The following is a 12,620-nucleotide window of genomic DNA, read 5'->3' as shown; positions in this document are numbered from 1 at the left end:
TTAGAAAAAGAAACTTCTGATTATCTTTGACACGTTTTAAAGGATTAGGAAAAAGATGAAAAGCAGCTTACGGCCATACCTCTCTGGTTCCGCCCGATCTCGTCTGATCTCGGAAGCTAAGCAGAGCAGGGCCTGGTTAGTACCTGGATGGAAGACCGCCTGGGAATCCCAGGTGCCGTAAGCTTTTTCACTTCTCTCTCTGAAAGCCGCCCAGCGCCGTAGATTGTACACCTACACAATTGTAAAAAAAATGTCACATTGTAGAAGAGATGCAATAGGAAGAAGATGAAAGGTGGCTTACGTCCATACCATCGTCAGGCCATTTGAGGTGGCGGGGACTGCAATGGCCATTCACCGATTGGCTGGGACCCCTGGGCGGGTCTTCTCTAGTCCATCCAATTTTCGGCATGGGATGTCACAGCCTTCTTTGCATACCCTTATTTAACCCACACAAAGATGCCAACGGCAGGCGTGTCATAATTCATTGACGCATTATAAAGGATTAGGAAAAAGATAAAAAGCAGCTTACGGCCATACCTCTCTGGTTCCGCCCGATCTCGTCTGATCTCGGAAGCTAAGCAGAGCAGGGCTTGGTTAGTACCTGGATGGAAGACCGCCTGGGAATCCCAGGTGCCGTAAGCTTTTTCACTTCTCTCTCCGAAAGCCGCCGAGCGCCGCAGATTGTACACCTACAAATTACAAAAAGAATATCACATTGTTGAAGAGATGCATGTTTAGTGTTGTTTTAACGTTGGATATGAAAGGAAATTAGACAATAATATCCAAAATTATTCCGTTTCATGATTGCTAAATTAGTGTTGATCAACATTTACGATTGGCATACTATTGTTTGTAATTTAGCCGTTGAAATACAGGTGCTAACCCAACATGTTAGAATTGCCAGTGAAGAAAAGTAAAGTTACCTTCAGGCTTTAGGAACCTCTTTTGCCAATGCTAAGAACTGCTTCAATTTTAGAAAAAGAAACTTCTGATTATCTTTGACACGTTTTAAAGGATTAGGAAAAAGATGAAAAGCAGCTTACGGCCATACCTCTCTGGTTCCGCCCGATCTCGTCTGATCTCGGAAGCTAAGCAGAGCAGGGCCTGGTTAGTACCTGGATGGAAGACCGCCTGGGAATCCCAGGTGCCGTAAGCTTTTTCACTTCTCTCTCTGAAAGCCGCCCAGCGCCGTAGATTGTACACCTACACAATTGTAAAAAAAATGTCACATTGTAGAAGAGATGCAATAGGAAGAAGATGAAAGGTGGCTTACGTCCATACCATCGTCAGGCCATTTGAGGTGGCGGGGACTGCAATGGCCATTCACCGATTGGCTGGGACCCCTGGGCGGGTCTTCTCTAGTCCATCCAATTTTCGGCATGGGATGTCACAGCCTTCTTTGCATACCCTTATTTAACCCACACAAAGATGCCAACGGCAGGCGTGTCATAATTCATTGACGCATTATAAAGGATTAGGAAAAAGATAAAAAGCAGCTTACGGCCATACCTCTCTGGTTCCGCCCGATCTCGTCTGATCTCGGAAGCTAAGCAGAGCAGGGCCTGGTTAGTACCTGGATGGAAGACCGCCTGGGAATCCCAGGTGCCGTAAGCTTTTTCACTTCTCTCTCCGAAAGCCGCCGAGCGCCGCAGATTGTACACCTACAAATTACAAAAAGAATATCACATTGTTGAAGAGATGCATGTTTAGTGTTGTTTTAACGTTGGATATGAAAGGAAATTAGACAATAATATCCAAAATGATTCCGTTTCATGATTGCTAAATTAGTGTTGATCAACATTTACGATTGGCATACTATTGTTTGTAATTTAGCCGTTGAAATACAGGTGCTAACCCAACATGTTAGAATTGCCAGTGAAGAAAAGTAAAGTTACCTTCAGGCTTTAGGAACCTCTCTTGCCAATGCTAAGAACTGCTTCAATTTTAGAAAAAGAAACTTCTGATTATCTTTGACACGTTTTAAAGGATTAGGAAAAAGATGAAAAGCAGCTTACGGCCATACCTCTCTGGTTCCGCCCGATCTCGTCTGATCTCGGAAGCTAAGCAGAGCAGGGCCTGGTTAGTACCTGGATGGAAGACCGCCTGGGAATCCCAGGTGCCGTAAGCTTTTTCACTTCTCTCTCTGAAAGCCGCCCAGCGCCGTAGATTGTACACCTACACAATTGTAAAAAAAATGTCACATTGTAGAAGAGATGCAATAGGAAGAAGATGAAAGGTGGCTTACGTCCATACCATCGTCAGGCCATTTGAGGTGGCGGGGACTGCAATGGCCATTCACCGATTGGCTGGGACCCCTGGGCGGGTCTTCTCTAGTCCATCCAATTTTCGGCATGGGATGTCACAGCCTTCTTTGCATACCCTTATTTAACCCACACAAAGATGCCAACGGCAGGCGTGTCATAATTCATTGACGCATTATAAAGGATTAGGAAAAAGATAAAAAGCAGCTTATGGCCATACCTCTCTGGTTCCGCCCGATCTCGTCTGATCTCGGAAGCTAAGCAGAGCAGGGCCTGGTTAGTACCTGGATGGAAGACCGCCTGGGAATCCCAGGTGCCGTAAGCTTTTTCACTTCTCTCTCTGAAAGCCGCCCAGCGCCGTAGATTGTACACCTACACAATTGTAAAAAAAATGTCACATTGTAGAAGAGATGCAATAGGAAGAAGATGAAAGGTGGCTTACGTCCATACCATCGTCAGGCCATTTGAGGTGGCGGGGACTGCAATGGCCATTCACCGATTGGCTGGGACCCCTGGGCGGGTCTTCTCTAGTCCATCCAATTTTCGGCATGGGATGTCACAGCCTTCTTTGCATACCCTTATTTAACCCACACAAAGATGCCAACGGCAGGCGTGTCATAATTCATTGACGCATTATAAAGGATTAGGAAAAAGATAAAAAGCAGCTTACGGCCATACCTCTCTGGTTCCGCCCGATCTCGTCTGATCTCGGAAGCTAAGCAGAGCAGGGCCTGGTTAGTACCTGGATGGAAGACCGCCTGGGAATCCCAGGTGCCGTAAGCTTTTTCACTTCTCTCTCCGAAAGCCGCCGAGCGCCGCAGATTGTACACCTACAAATTACAAAAAGAATATCACATTGTTGAAGAGATGCATGTTTAGTGTTGTTTTAACGTTGGATATGAAAGGAAATTAGACAATAATATCCAAAATGATTCCGTTTCATGATTGCTAAATTAGTGTTGATCAACATTTACGATTGGCATACTATTGTTTGTAATTTAGCCGTTGAAATACAGGTGCTAACCCAACATGTTAGAATTGCCAGTGAAGAAAAGTAAAGTTACCTTCAGGCTTTAGGAACCTCTCTTGCCAATGCTAAGAACTGCTTCAATTTTAGAAAAAGAAACTTCTGATTATCTTTGACACGTTTTAAAGGATTAGGAAAAAGATGAAAAGCAGCTTACGGCCATACCTCTCTGGTTCCGCCCGATCTCCTCTGATCTCGGAAGCTAAGCAGAGCAGGGCCTGGTTAGTACCTGGATGGAAGACCGCCTGGGAATCCCAGGTGCCGTAAGCTTTTTCACTTCTCTCTCTGAAAGCCGCCCAGCGCCGTAGATTGTACACCTACACAATTGTAAAAAAAATGTCACATTGTAGAAGAGATGCAATAGGAAGAAGATGAAAGGTGGCTTACGTCCATACCATCGTCAGGCCATTTGAGGTGGCGGGGACTGCAATGGCCATTCACCGATTGGCTGGGACCCCTGGGCGGGTCTTCTCTAGTCCATCCAATTTTCGGCATGGGATGTCACAGCCTTCTTTGCATACCCTTATTTAACCCACACAAAGATGCCAACGGCAGGCGTGTCATAATTCATTGACGCATTATAAAGGATTAGGAAAAAGATAAAAAGCAGCTTACGGCCATACCTCTCTGGTTCCGCCCGATCTCGTCTGATCTCGGAAGCTAAGCAGAGCAGGGCCTGGTTAGTACCTGGATGGAAGACCGCCTGGGAATCCCAGGTGCCGTAAGCTTTTTCACTTCTCTCTCCGAAAGCCGCCGAGCGCCGCAGATTGTACACCTACAAATTACAAAAAGAATATCACATTGTTGAAGAGATGCATGTTTAGTGTTGTTTTAACGTTGGATATGAAAGGAAATTAGACAATATTATCCAAAATGATTCCGTTTCATGATTGCTAAATTAGTGTTGATCAACATTTACGATTGGCATACTATTGTTTGTAATTTAGCCGTTGAAATACAGGTGCTAACCCAACATGTTAGAATTGCCAGTGAAGAAAAGTAAAGTTACCTTCAGGCTTTAGGAACCTCTCTTGCCAATGCTAAGAACTGCTTCAATTTTAGAAAAAGAAACTTCTGATTATCTTTGACACGTTTTAAAGGATTAGGAAAAAGATGAAAAGCAGCTTACGGCCATACCTCTCTGGTTCCGCCCGATCTCGTCTGATCTCGGAAGCTAAGCAGAGCAGGGCCTGGTTAGTACCTGGATGGAAGACCGCCTGGGAATCCCAGGTGCCGTAAGCTTTTTCACTTCTCTCTCTGAAAGCCGCCCAGCGCCGTAGATTGTACACCTACACAATTGTAAAAAAAATGTCACATTGTAGAAGAGATGCAATAGGAAGAAGATGAAAGGTGGCTTACGTCCATACCATCGTCAGGCCATTTGAGGTGGCGGGGACTGCAATGGCCATTCACCGATTGGCTGGGACCCCTGGGCGGGTCTTCTCTAGTCCATCCAATTTTCGGCATGGGATGTCACAGCCTTCTTTGCATACCCTTATTTAACCCACACAAAGATGCCAACGGCAGGCGTGTCATAATTCATTGACGCATTATAAAGGATTAGGAAAAAGATAAAAAGCAGCTTACGGCCATACCTCTCTGGTTCCGCCCGATCTCGTCTGATCTCGGAAGCTAAGCAGAGCAGGGCCTGGTTAGTACCTGGATGGAAGACCGCCTGGGAATCCCAGGTGCCGTAAGCTTTTTCACTTCTCTCTCCGAAAGCCGCCGAGCGCCGCAGATTGTACACCTACAAATTACAAAAAGAATATCACATTGTTGAAGAGATGCATGTTTAGTGTTGTTTTAACGTTGGATATGAAAGGAAATTAGACAATATTATCCAAAATGATTCCGTTTCATGATTGCTAAATTAGTGTTGATCAACATTTACGATTGGCATACTATTGTTTGTAATTTAGCCGTTGAAATACAGGTGCTAACCCAACATGTTAGAATTGCCAGTGAAGAAAAGTAAAGTTACCTTCAGGCTTTAGGAACCTCTCTTGCCAATGCTAAGAACTGCTTCAATTTTAGAAAAAGAAACTTCTGATTATCTTTGACACGTTTTAAAGGATTAGGAAAAAGATGAAATGCAGCTTACGGCCATACCTCTCTGGTTCCGCCCGATCTCGTCTGATCTCGGAAGCTAAGCAGAGCAGGGCCTGGTTAGTACCTGGATGGAAGACCGCCTGGGAATCCCAGGTGCCGTAAGCTTTTTCACTTCTCTCTCTGAAAGCCGCCCAGCGCTGTAGATTGTACACCTACACAATTGTAAAAAAAATGTCACATTGTAGAAGAGATGCAATAGGAAGAAGATGAAAGGTGGCTTACGTCCATACCATCGTCAGGCCATTTGAGGTGGCGGGGACTGCAATGGCCATTCACCGATTGGCTGGGACCCCTGGGCGGGTCTTCTCTAGTCCATCCAATTTTCGCCATGGGATGTCACAGCCTTCTTTGCATACCCTTATTTAACCCACACAAAGATGCCAACGGCAGGCGTGTCATAATTCTTTGACGCATTATAAAGGATTAGGAAAAAGATAAAAAGCAGCTTACGGCCATACCTCTCTGGTTCCGCCCGATCTCGTCTGATCTCGGAAGCTAAGCAGAGCAGGGCCTGGTTAGTACCTGGATGGAAGACCGCCTGGGAATCCCAGGTGCCGTAAGCTTTTTCACTTCTCTCTCCGAAAGCCGCCGAGCGCCGCAGATTGTACACCTGTTTTAACGTTGGATATGAAAGGAAATTAGACAATATTATCCAAAATGATTCCGTTTCATGATTGCTAAATTAGTGTTGATCAACATTTACGATTGGCATACTATTTTTTGTAATTTAGCCGTTGAAATACAGGTGCTAACCCAACATGTTAGAATTGCCAGTGAAGAAAAGTAAAGTTACCTTCAGGCTTTAGGAACCTCTCTTGCCAATGCTAAGAACTGCTTCAATTTTAGAAAAAGAAACTTCTGATTATCTTTGACACGTTTTAAAGGATTAGGAAAAAGATGAAAAGCAGCTTACGGCCATACCTCTCTGGTTCCGCCCGATCTCGTCTGATCTCGGAAGCTAAGCAGAGCAGGGCCTGGTTAGTACCTGGATGGAAGACCGCCTGGGAATCCCAGGTGCCGTAAGCTTTTTCACTTCTCTCTCTGAAAGCCGCCCAGCGCTGTAGATTGTACACCTACACAATTGTAAAAAAAATGTCACATTGTAGAAGAGATGCAATAGGAAGAAGATGAAAGGTGGCTTACGTCCATACCATCGTCAGGCCATTTGAGGTGGCGGGGACTGCAATGGCCATTCACCGATTGGCTGGGACCCCTGGGCGGGTCTTCTCTAGTCCATCCAATTTTCGCCATGGGATGTCACAGCCTTCTTTGCATACCCTTATTTAACCCACACAAAGATGCCAACGGCAGGCGTGTCATAATTCTTTGACGCATTATAAAGGATTAGGAAAAAGATAAAAAGCAGCTTACGGCCATACCTCTCTGGTTCCGCCCGATCTCGTCTGATCTCGGAAGCTAAGCAGAGCAGGGCCTGGTTAGTACCTGGATGGAAGACCGCCTGGGAATCCCAGGTGCCGTAAGCTTTTTCACTTCTCTCTCCGAAAGCCGCCGAGCGCCGCAGATTGTACACCTGTTTTAACGTTGGATATGAAAGGAAATTAGACAATATTATCCAAAATGATTCCGTTTCATGATTGCTAAATTAGTGTTGATCAACATTTACGATTGGCATACTATTTTTTGTAATTTAGCCGTTGAAATACAGGTGCTAACCCAACATGTTAGAATTGCCAGTGAAGAAAAGTAAAGTTACCTTCAGGCTTTAGGAACCTCTCTTGCCAATGCTAAGAACTGCTTCAATTTTAGAAAAAGAAACTTCTGATTATCTTTGACACGTTTTAAAGGATTAGGAAAAAGATGAAAAGCAGCTTACGGCCATACCTCTCTGGTTCCGCCCGATCTCGTCTGATCTCGGAAGCTAAGCAGAGCAGGGCCTGGTTAGTACCTGGATGGAAGACCGCCTGGGAATCCCAGGTGCCGTAAGCTTTTTCACTTCTCTCTCTGAAAGCCGCCCAGCGCCGTAGATTGTACACCTACACAATTGTAAAAAAAATGTCACATTGTAGAAGAGATGCAATAGGAAGAAGATGAAAGGTGGCTTACGTCCATACCATCGTCAGGCCATTTGAGGTGGCGGGGACTGCAATGGCCATTCACCAATTGGCTGGGACCCCTGGGCGGGTCTTCTCTAGTCCATCCAATTTTCGGCATGGGATGTCACAGCCTTCTTTGCATACCCTTATTTAACCCACACAAAGATGCCAACGGCAGGCGTGTCATAATTCATTGACGCATTATAAAGGATTAGGAAAAAGATAAAAAGCAGCTTACGGCCATACCTCTCTGGTTCCGCCCGATCTCGTCTGATCTCGGAAGCTAAGCAGAGCAGGGCCTGGTTAGTACCTGGATGGAAGACCGCCTGGGAATCCCAGGTGCCGTAAGCTTTTTCACTTCTCTCTCTGAAAGCCGCCCAGCGCCGTAGATTGTACACCTACACAATTGTAAAAAAAATGTCACATTGTAGAAGAGATGCAATAGGAAGAAGATGAAAGGTGGCTTACGTCCATACCATCGTCAGGCCATTTGAGGTGGCGGGGACTGCAATGGCCATTCACCGATTGGCTGGGACCCCTGGGCGGGTCTTCTCTAGTCCATCCAATTTTCGGCATGGGATGTCACAGCCTTCTTTGCATACCCTTATTTAACCCACACAAAGATGCCAACGGCAGGCGTGTCATAATTCATTGACGCATTATAAAGGATTAGGAAAAAGATAAAAAGCAGCTTACGGCCATACCTCTCTGGTTCCGCCCGATCTCGTCTGATCTCGCAAGCTAAGCAGAGCAGGGCCTGGTTAGTACCTGGATGGAAGACCGCCTGGGAATCCCAGGTGCCGTAAGCTTTTTCACTTCTCTCTCCGAAAGCCGCCGAGCGCCGCAGATTGTACACCTACAAATTACAAAAAGAATATCACATTGTTGAAGAGATGCATGTTTAGTGTTGTTTTAACGTTGGATATGAAAGGAAATTAGACAATAATATCCAAAATGATTCCGTTTCATGATTGCTAAATTAGTGTTGATCAACATTTACGATTGGCATACTATTGTTTGTAATTTAGCCGTTGAAATACAGGTGCTAACCCAACATGTTAGAATTGCCAGTGAAGAAAAGTAAAGTTACCTTCAGGCTTTAGGAACCTCTCTTGCCAATGCTAAGAACTGCTTCAATTTTAGAAAAAGAAACTTCTGATTATCTTTGACACGTTTTAAAGGATTAGGAAAAAGATGAAAAGCAGCTTACGGCCATACCTCTCTGGTTCCGCCCGATCTCGTCTGATCTCGGAAGCTAAGCAGAGCAGGGCCTGGTTAGTACCTGGATGGAAGACCGCCTGGGAATCCCAGGTGCCGTAAGCTTTTTCACTTCTCTCTCTGAAAGCCGCCCAGCGCCGTAGATTGTACACCTACACAATTGTAAAAAAAATGTCACATTGTAGAAGAGATGCAATAGGAAGAAGATGAAAGGTGGCTTACGTCCATACCATCGTCAGGCCATTTGAGGTGGCGGGGACTGCAATGGCCATTCACCGATTGGCTGGGACCCCTGGGCGGGTCTTCTCTAGTCCATCCAATTTTCGGCATGGGATGTCACAGCCTTCTTTGCATACCCTTATTTAACCCACACAAAGATGCCAACGGCAGGCGTGTCATAATTCATTGACGCATTATAAAGGATTAGGAAAAAGATAAAAAGCAGCTTACGGCCATACCTCTCTGGTTCCGCCCGATCTCGTCTGATCTCGGAAGCTAAGCAGAGCAGGGCCTGGTTAGTACCTGGATGGAAGACCGCCTGGGAATCCCAGGTGCCGTAAGCTTTTTCACTTCTCTCTCCGAAAGCCGCCGAGCGCCGCAGATTGTACACCTACAAATTACAAAAAGAATATCACATTGTTGAAGAGATGCATGTTTAGTGTTGTTTTAACGTTGGATATGAAAGGAAATTAGACAATATTATCCAAAATCATTCCGTTTCATGATTGCTAAATTAGTGTTGATCAACATTTACGATTGGCATACTATTGTTTGTAATTTAGCCGTTGAAATACAGGTGCTAACCCAACATGTTAGAATTGCCAGTGAAGAAAAGTAAAGTTACCTTCAGGCTTTAGGAACCTCTCTTGCCAATGCTAAGAACTGCTTCAATTTTAGAAAAAGAAACTTCTGATTATCTTTGACACGTTTTAAAGGATTAGGAAAAAGATGAAAAGCAGCTTACGGCCATACCTCTCTGGTTCCGCCCGATCTCGTCTGATCTCGGAAGCTAAGCAGAGCAGGGCCTGGTTAGTACCTGGATGGAAGACCGCCTGGGAATCCCAGGTGCCGTAAGCTTTTTCACTTCTCTCTCTGAAAGCCGCCCAGCGCCGTAGATTGTACACCTACACAATTGTAAAAAAAATGTCACATTGTAGAAGAGATGCAATAGGAAGAAGATGAAAGGTGGCTTACGTCCATACCATCGTCAGGCCATTTGAGGTGGCGGGGACTGCAATGGCCATTCACCGATTGGCTGGGACCCCTGGGCGGGTCTTCTCTAGTCCATCCAATTTTCGGCATGGGATGTCACAGCCTTCTTTGCATACCCTTATTTAACCCACACAAAGATGCCAACGGCAGGCGTGTCATAATTCATTGACGCATTATAAAGGATTAGGAAAAAGATAAAAAGCAGCTTACGGCCATACCTCTCTGGTTCCGCCCGATCTCGTCTGATCTCGGAAGCTAAGCAGAGCAGGGCCTGGTTAGTACCTGGATGGAAGACCGCCTGGGAATCCCAGGTGCCGTAAGCTTTTTCACTTCTCTCTCTGAAAGCCGCCCAGCGCCGTAGATTGTACACCTACACAATTGTAAAAAAAAATTCACATTGTAGAAGAGATGCAATAGGAAGAAGATGAAAGGTGGCTTACGTCCATACCATCGTCAGGCCATTTGAGGTGGCGGGGACTGCAATGGCCATTCACCGATTGGCTGGGACCCCTGGGCGGGTCTTCTCTAGTCCATCCAATTTTCGCCATGGGATGTCACAGCCTTCTTTGCATACCCTTATTTAACCCACACAAAGATGCCAACGGCAGGCGTGTCATAATTCTTTGACGCATTATAAAGGATTAGGAAAAAGATAAAAAGCAGCTTACGGCCATACCTCTCTGGTTCCGCCCGATCTCGTCTGATCTCGGAAGCTAAGCAGAGCAGGGCCTGGTTAGTACCTGGATGGAAGACCGCCTGGGAATCCCAGGTGCCGTAAGCTTTTTCACTTCTCTCTCCGAAAGCCGCCGAGCGCCGCAGATTGTACACCTGTTTTAACGTTGGATATGAAAGGAAATTAGACAATATTATCCAAAATGATTCCGTTTCATGATTGCTAAATTAGTGTTGATCAACATTTACGATTGGCATACTATTTTTTGTAATTTAGCCGTTGAAATACAGGTGCTAACCCAACATGTTAGAATTGCCAGTGAAGAAAAGTAAAGTTACCTTCAGGCTTTAGGAACCTCTCTTGCCAATGCTAAGAACTGCTTCAATTTTAGAAAAAGAAACTTCTGATTAACTTTGACACGTTTTAAAGGATTAGGAATAAGATGAAATCCAGGTTACGGCCATACCTCTCTGGTTCCGCCCGATCTCGTCTGATCTCGGAAGCTAAGCAGAGCAGGGCCTGGTTAGTACCTGGATGGAAGACCGCCTGGGAATCCCAGGTGCCGTAAGCTTTTTCACTTCTCTCTCTGAAAGCCGCCCAGCGCCGTAGATTGTACACCTACACAATTGTAAAAAAAATGTCACATTGTAGAAGAGATGCAATAGGAAGAAGATGAAAGGTGGCTTACGTCCATACCATCGTCAGGCCATTTGAGGTGGCGGGGACTGCAATGGCCATTCACCGATTGGCTGGGACCCCTGGGCGGGTCTTCTCTAGTCCATCCAATTTTCGGCATGGGATGTCACAGCCTTCTTTGCATACCCTTATTTAACCCACACAAAGATGCCAACGGCAGGCGTGTCATAATTCATTGACGCATTATAAAGGATTAGGAAAAAGATAAAAAGCAGCTTACGGCCATACCTCTCTGGTTCCGCCCGATCTCGTCTGATCTCGGAAGCTGAGCAGGGCCTGGTTAGTACCTGGATGGAAGACCCCCTGGGAATCCCAGGTGCCGTAAGCTTTTTCACTTCTCTCTCCGAAAGCCGCCGAGCGCCGCAGATTGTACACCTACATATTACAAAAAGAATATCACATTGTTGAAGAGATGCATGTTTAGTGTTGTTTTAACGTTGGATATGAAAGGAAATTAGACAATAATATCCAAAATGATTCCGTTTCATGTTTGCTAAATTAGTGTTGATCAACATTTACGATTGGCATACTATTGTTTGTAATTTAGCCGTTGAAATACAGGTGCTAACCCAACATGTTAGAATTGCCAGTGAAGAAAAGTAAAGTTACCTTCAGGCTTTAGGAACCTCTCTTGCCAATGCTAAGAACTGCTTCAATTTTAGAAAAAGAAACTTCTGATTATCTTTGACACGTTTTAAAGGATTAGGAAAAAGATGAAAAGCAGCTTACGGCCATACCTCTCTGGTTCCGCCCGATCTCGTCTGATCTCGGAAGCTAAGCAGAGCAGGGCCTGGTTAGTACCTGGATGGAAGACCGCCTGGGAATCCCAGGTGCCGTAAGCTTTTTCACTTCTCTCTCTGAAAGCCGCCCAGCGCCGTAGATTGTACACCTACACAATTGTAAAAAAAATGTCACATTGTAGAAGAGATGCAATAGGAAGAAGATGAAAGGTGGCTTACGTCCATACCATCGTCAGGCCATTTGAGGTGGCGGGGACTGCAATGGCCATTCACCGATTGGCTGGGACCCCTGGGCGGGTCTTCTCTAGTCCATCCAATTTTCGGCATGGGATGTCACAGCCTTCTTTGCATACCCTTATTTAACCCACACAAAGATGCCAACGGCAGGCGTGTCATAATTCATTGACGCATTATAAAGGATTAGGAAAAAGATAAAAAGCAGCTTACGGCCATACCTCTCTGGTTCCGCCCGATCTCGTCTGATCTCGGAAGCTAAGCAGAGCAGGGCCTGGTTAGTACCTGGATGGAAGACCGCCTGGGAATCCCAGGTGCCGTAAGCTTTTTCACTTCTCTCTCCGAAAGCCGCCGAGCGCCGCAGATTGTACACCTACATATTACAAAAAGAATATC

General features: G+C 45.5%; 26 non-coding genes and 1 pseudogene across 26 annotated transcripts; all 27 read left to right on the top strand.

Moving 5' to 3' along the window:
* The first annotated feature begins 65 nt into the window (after positions 1-65).
* LOC134120103 (5S ribosomal RNA) lies at positions 66-184 on the top strand. Its single transcript, XR_009951652.1, has one exon. It is a non-coding gene; the product is annotated as a 5S ribosomal RNA (ribosomal RNA).
* Positions 185-523: 339 nt separating this feature from the next.
* On the top strand, positions 524-642 carry LOC134120237 (5S ribosomal RNA). The gene has a single exon (XR_009951786.1). It is a non-coding gene; the product is annotated as a 5S ribosomal RNA (ribosomal RNA).
* A 395-nt stretch (positions 643-1,037) lies between these two features.
* Positions 1,038-1,156, top strand: LOC134120102 (5S ribosomal RNA). The gene has a single exon (XR_009951651.1). It is a non-coding gene; the product is annotated as a 5S ribosomal RNA (ribosomal RNA).
* A 339-nt stretch (positions 1,157-1,495) lies between these two features.
* Positions 1,496-1,614, top strand: LOC134120101 (5S ribosomal RNA). The gene has a single exon (XR_009951650.1). It is a non-coding gene; the product is annotated as a 5S ribosomal RNA (ribosomal RNA).
* A 395-nt stretch (positions 1,615-2,009) lies between these two features.
* LOC134120100 (5S ribosomal RNA) lies at positions 2,010-2,128 on the top strand. The gene has a single exon (XR_009951649.1). It is a non-coding gene; the product is annotated as a 5S ribosomal RNA (ribosomal RNA).
* Positions 2,129-2,467: 339 nt separating this feature from the next.
* Positions 2,468-2,586, top strand: LOC134120207 (5S ribosomal RNA). Its single transcript, XR_009951756.1, has one exon. It is a non-coding gene; the product is annotated as a 5S ribosomal RNA (ribosomal RNA).
* Positions 2,587-2,925: 339 nt separating this feature from the next.
* On the top strand, positions 2,926-3,044 carry LOC134120099 (5S ribosomal RNA). The gene has a single exon (XR_009951648.1). It is a non-coding gene; the product is annotated as a 5S ribosomal RNA (ribosomal RNA).
* A 395-nt stretch (positions 3,045-3,439) lies between these two features.
* LOC134120248 (5S ribosomal RNA) lies at positions 3,440-3,558 on the top strand. The gene has a single exon (XR_009951796.1). It is a non-coding gene; the product is annotated as a 5S ribosomal RNA (ribosomal RNA).
* A 339-nt stretch (positions 3,559-3,897) lies between these two features.
* Positions 3,898-4,016, top strand: LOC134120098 (5S ribosomal RNA). Its single transcript, XR_009951647.1, has one exon. It is a non-coding gene; the product is annotated as a 5S ribosomal RNA (ribosomal RNA).
* Positions 4,017-4,411: 395 nt separating this feature from the next.
* On the top strand, positions 4,412-4,530 carry LOC134120097 (5S ribosomal RNA). Its single transcript, XR_009951646.1, has one exon. It is a non-coding gene; the product is annotated as a 5S ribosomal RNA (ribosomal RNA).
* A 339-nt stretch (positions 4,531-4,869) lies between these two features.
* On the top strand, positions 4,870-4,988 carry LOC134120096 (5S ribosomal RNA). The gene has a single exon (XR_009951645.1). It is a non-coding gene; the product is annotated as a 5S ribosomal RNA (ribosomal RNA).
* A 395-nt stretch (positions 4,989-5,383) lies between these two features.
* LOC134120095 (5S ribosomal RNA) lies at positions 5,384-5,502 on the top strand. The gene has a single exon (XR_009951644.1). It is a non-coding gene; the product is annotated as a 5S ribosomal RNA (ribosomal RNA).
* Positions 5,503-5,841: 339 nt separating this feature from the next.
* Positions 5,842-5,960, top strand: LOC134120093 (5S ribosomal RNA). The gene has a single exon (XR_009951642.1). It is a non-coding gene; the product is annotated as a 5S ribosomal RNA (ribosomal RNA).
* Positions 5,961-6,304: 344 nt separating this feature from the next.
* Positions 6,305-6,423, top strand: LOC134120092 (5S ribosomal RNA). The gene has a single exon (XR_009951641.1). It is a non-coding gene; the product is annotated as a 5S ribosomal RNA (ribosomal RNA).
* A 339-nt stretch (positions 6,424-6,762) lies between these two features.
* Positions 6,763-6,881, top strand: LOC134120091 (5S ribosomal RNA). Its single transcript, XR_009951640.1, has one exon. It is a non-coding gene; the product is annotated as a 5S ribosomal RNA (ribosomal RNA).
* A 344-nt stretch (positions 6,882-7,225) lies between these two features.
* LOC134120090 (5S ribosomal RNA) lies at positions 7,226-7,344 on the top strand. Its single transcript, XR_009951639.1, has one exon. It is a non-coding gene; the product is annotated as a 5S ribosomal RNA (ribosomal RNA).
* Positions 7,345-7,683: 339 nt separating this feature from the next.
* LOC134120089 (5S ribosomal RNA) lies at positions 7,684-7,802 on the top strand. The gene has a single exon (XR_009951638.1). It is a non-coding gene; the product is annotated as a 5S ribosomal RNA (ribosomal RNA).
* A 339-nt stretch (positions 7,803-8,141) lies between these two features.
* LOC134120307 (5S ribosomal RNA) lies at positions 8,142-8,260 on the top strand. Its single transcript, XR_009951855.1, has one exon. It is a non-coding gene; the product is annotated as a 5S ribosomal RNA (ribosomal RNA).
* A 395-nt stretch (positions 8,261-8,655) lies between these two features.
* LOC134120088 (5S ribosomal RNA) lies at positions 8,656-8,774 on the top strand. Its single transcript, XR_009951637.1, has one exon. It is a non-coding gene; the product is annotated as a 5S ribosomal RNA (ribosomal RNA).
* Positions 8,775-9,113: 339 nt separating this feature from the next.
* Positions 9,114-9,232, top strand: LOC134120087 (5S ribosomal RNA). Its single transcript, XR_009951636.1, has one exon. It is a non-coding gene; the product is annotated as a 5S ribosomal RNA (ribosomal RNA).
* A 395-nt stretch (positions 9,233-9,627) lies between these two features.
* LOC134120086 (5S ribosomal RNA) lies at positions 9,628-9,746 on the top strand. Its single transcript, XR_009951635.1, has one exon. It is a non-coding gene; the product is annotated as a 5S ribosomal RNA (ribosomal RNA).
* Positions 9,747-10,085: 339 nt separating this feature from the next.
* Positions 10,086-10,204, top strand: LOC134120085 (5S ribosomal RNA). The gene has a single exon (XR_009951634.1). It is a non-coding gene; the product is annotated as a 5S ribosomal RNA (ribosomal RNA).
* A 339-nt stretch (positions 10,205-10,543) lies between these two features.
* Positions 10,544-10,662, top strand: LOC134120084 (5S ribosomal RNA). Its single transcript, XR_009951633.1, has one exon. It is a non-coding gene; the product is annotated as a 5S ribosomal RNA (ribosomal RNA).
* A 344-nt stretch (positions 10,663-11,006) lies between these two features.
* LOC134120255 (5S ribosomal RNA) lies at positions 11,007-11,125 on the top strand. Its single transcript, XR_009951803.1, has one exon. It is a non-coding gene; the product is annotated as a 5S ribosomal RNA (ribosomal RNA).
* A 339-nt stretch (positions 11,126-11,464) lies between these two features.
* Positions 11,465-11,578, top strand: LOC134120325 (5S ribosomal RNA; annotated as a pseudogene).
* A 395-nt stretch (positions 11,579-11,973) lies between these two features.
* Positions 11,974-12,092, top strand: LOC134120082 (5S ribosomal RNA). Its single transcript, XR_009951631.1, has one exon. It is a non-coding gene; the product is annotated as a 5S ribosomal RNA (ribosomal RNA).
* Positions 12,093-12,431: 339 nt separating this feature from the next.
* Positions 12,432-12,550, top strand: LOC134120081 (5S ribosomal RNA). Its single transcript, XR_009951630.1, has one exon. It is a non-coding gene; the product is annotated as a 5S ribosomal RNA (ribosomal RNA).
* Positions 12,551-12,620: the final 70 nt, after the last annotated feature.

The sequence above is a fragment of the Pungitius pungitius genome, unplaced genomic scaffold, assembly GCF_949316345.1.
Source record: "Pungitius pungitius unplaced genomic scaffold, fPunPun2.1 scaffold_26, whole genome shotgun sequence".
In the NCBI taxonomy this organism is placed as follows: Eukaryota; Metazoa; Chordata; class Actinopteri; order Perciformes; family Gasterosteidae; genus Pungitius; species Pungitius pungitius.
Note: the sequence above shows the minus strand (reverse complement) of the source record. Positions and strands in the feature narration are given on the sequence as shown.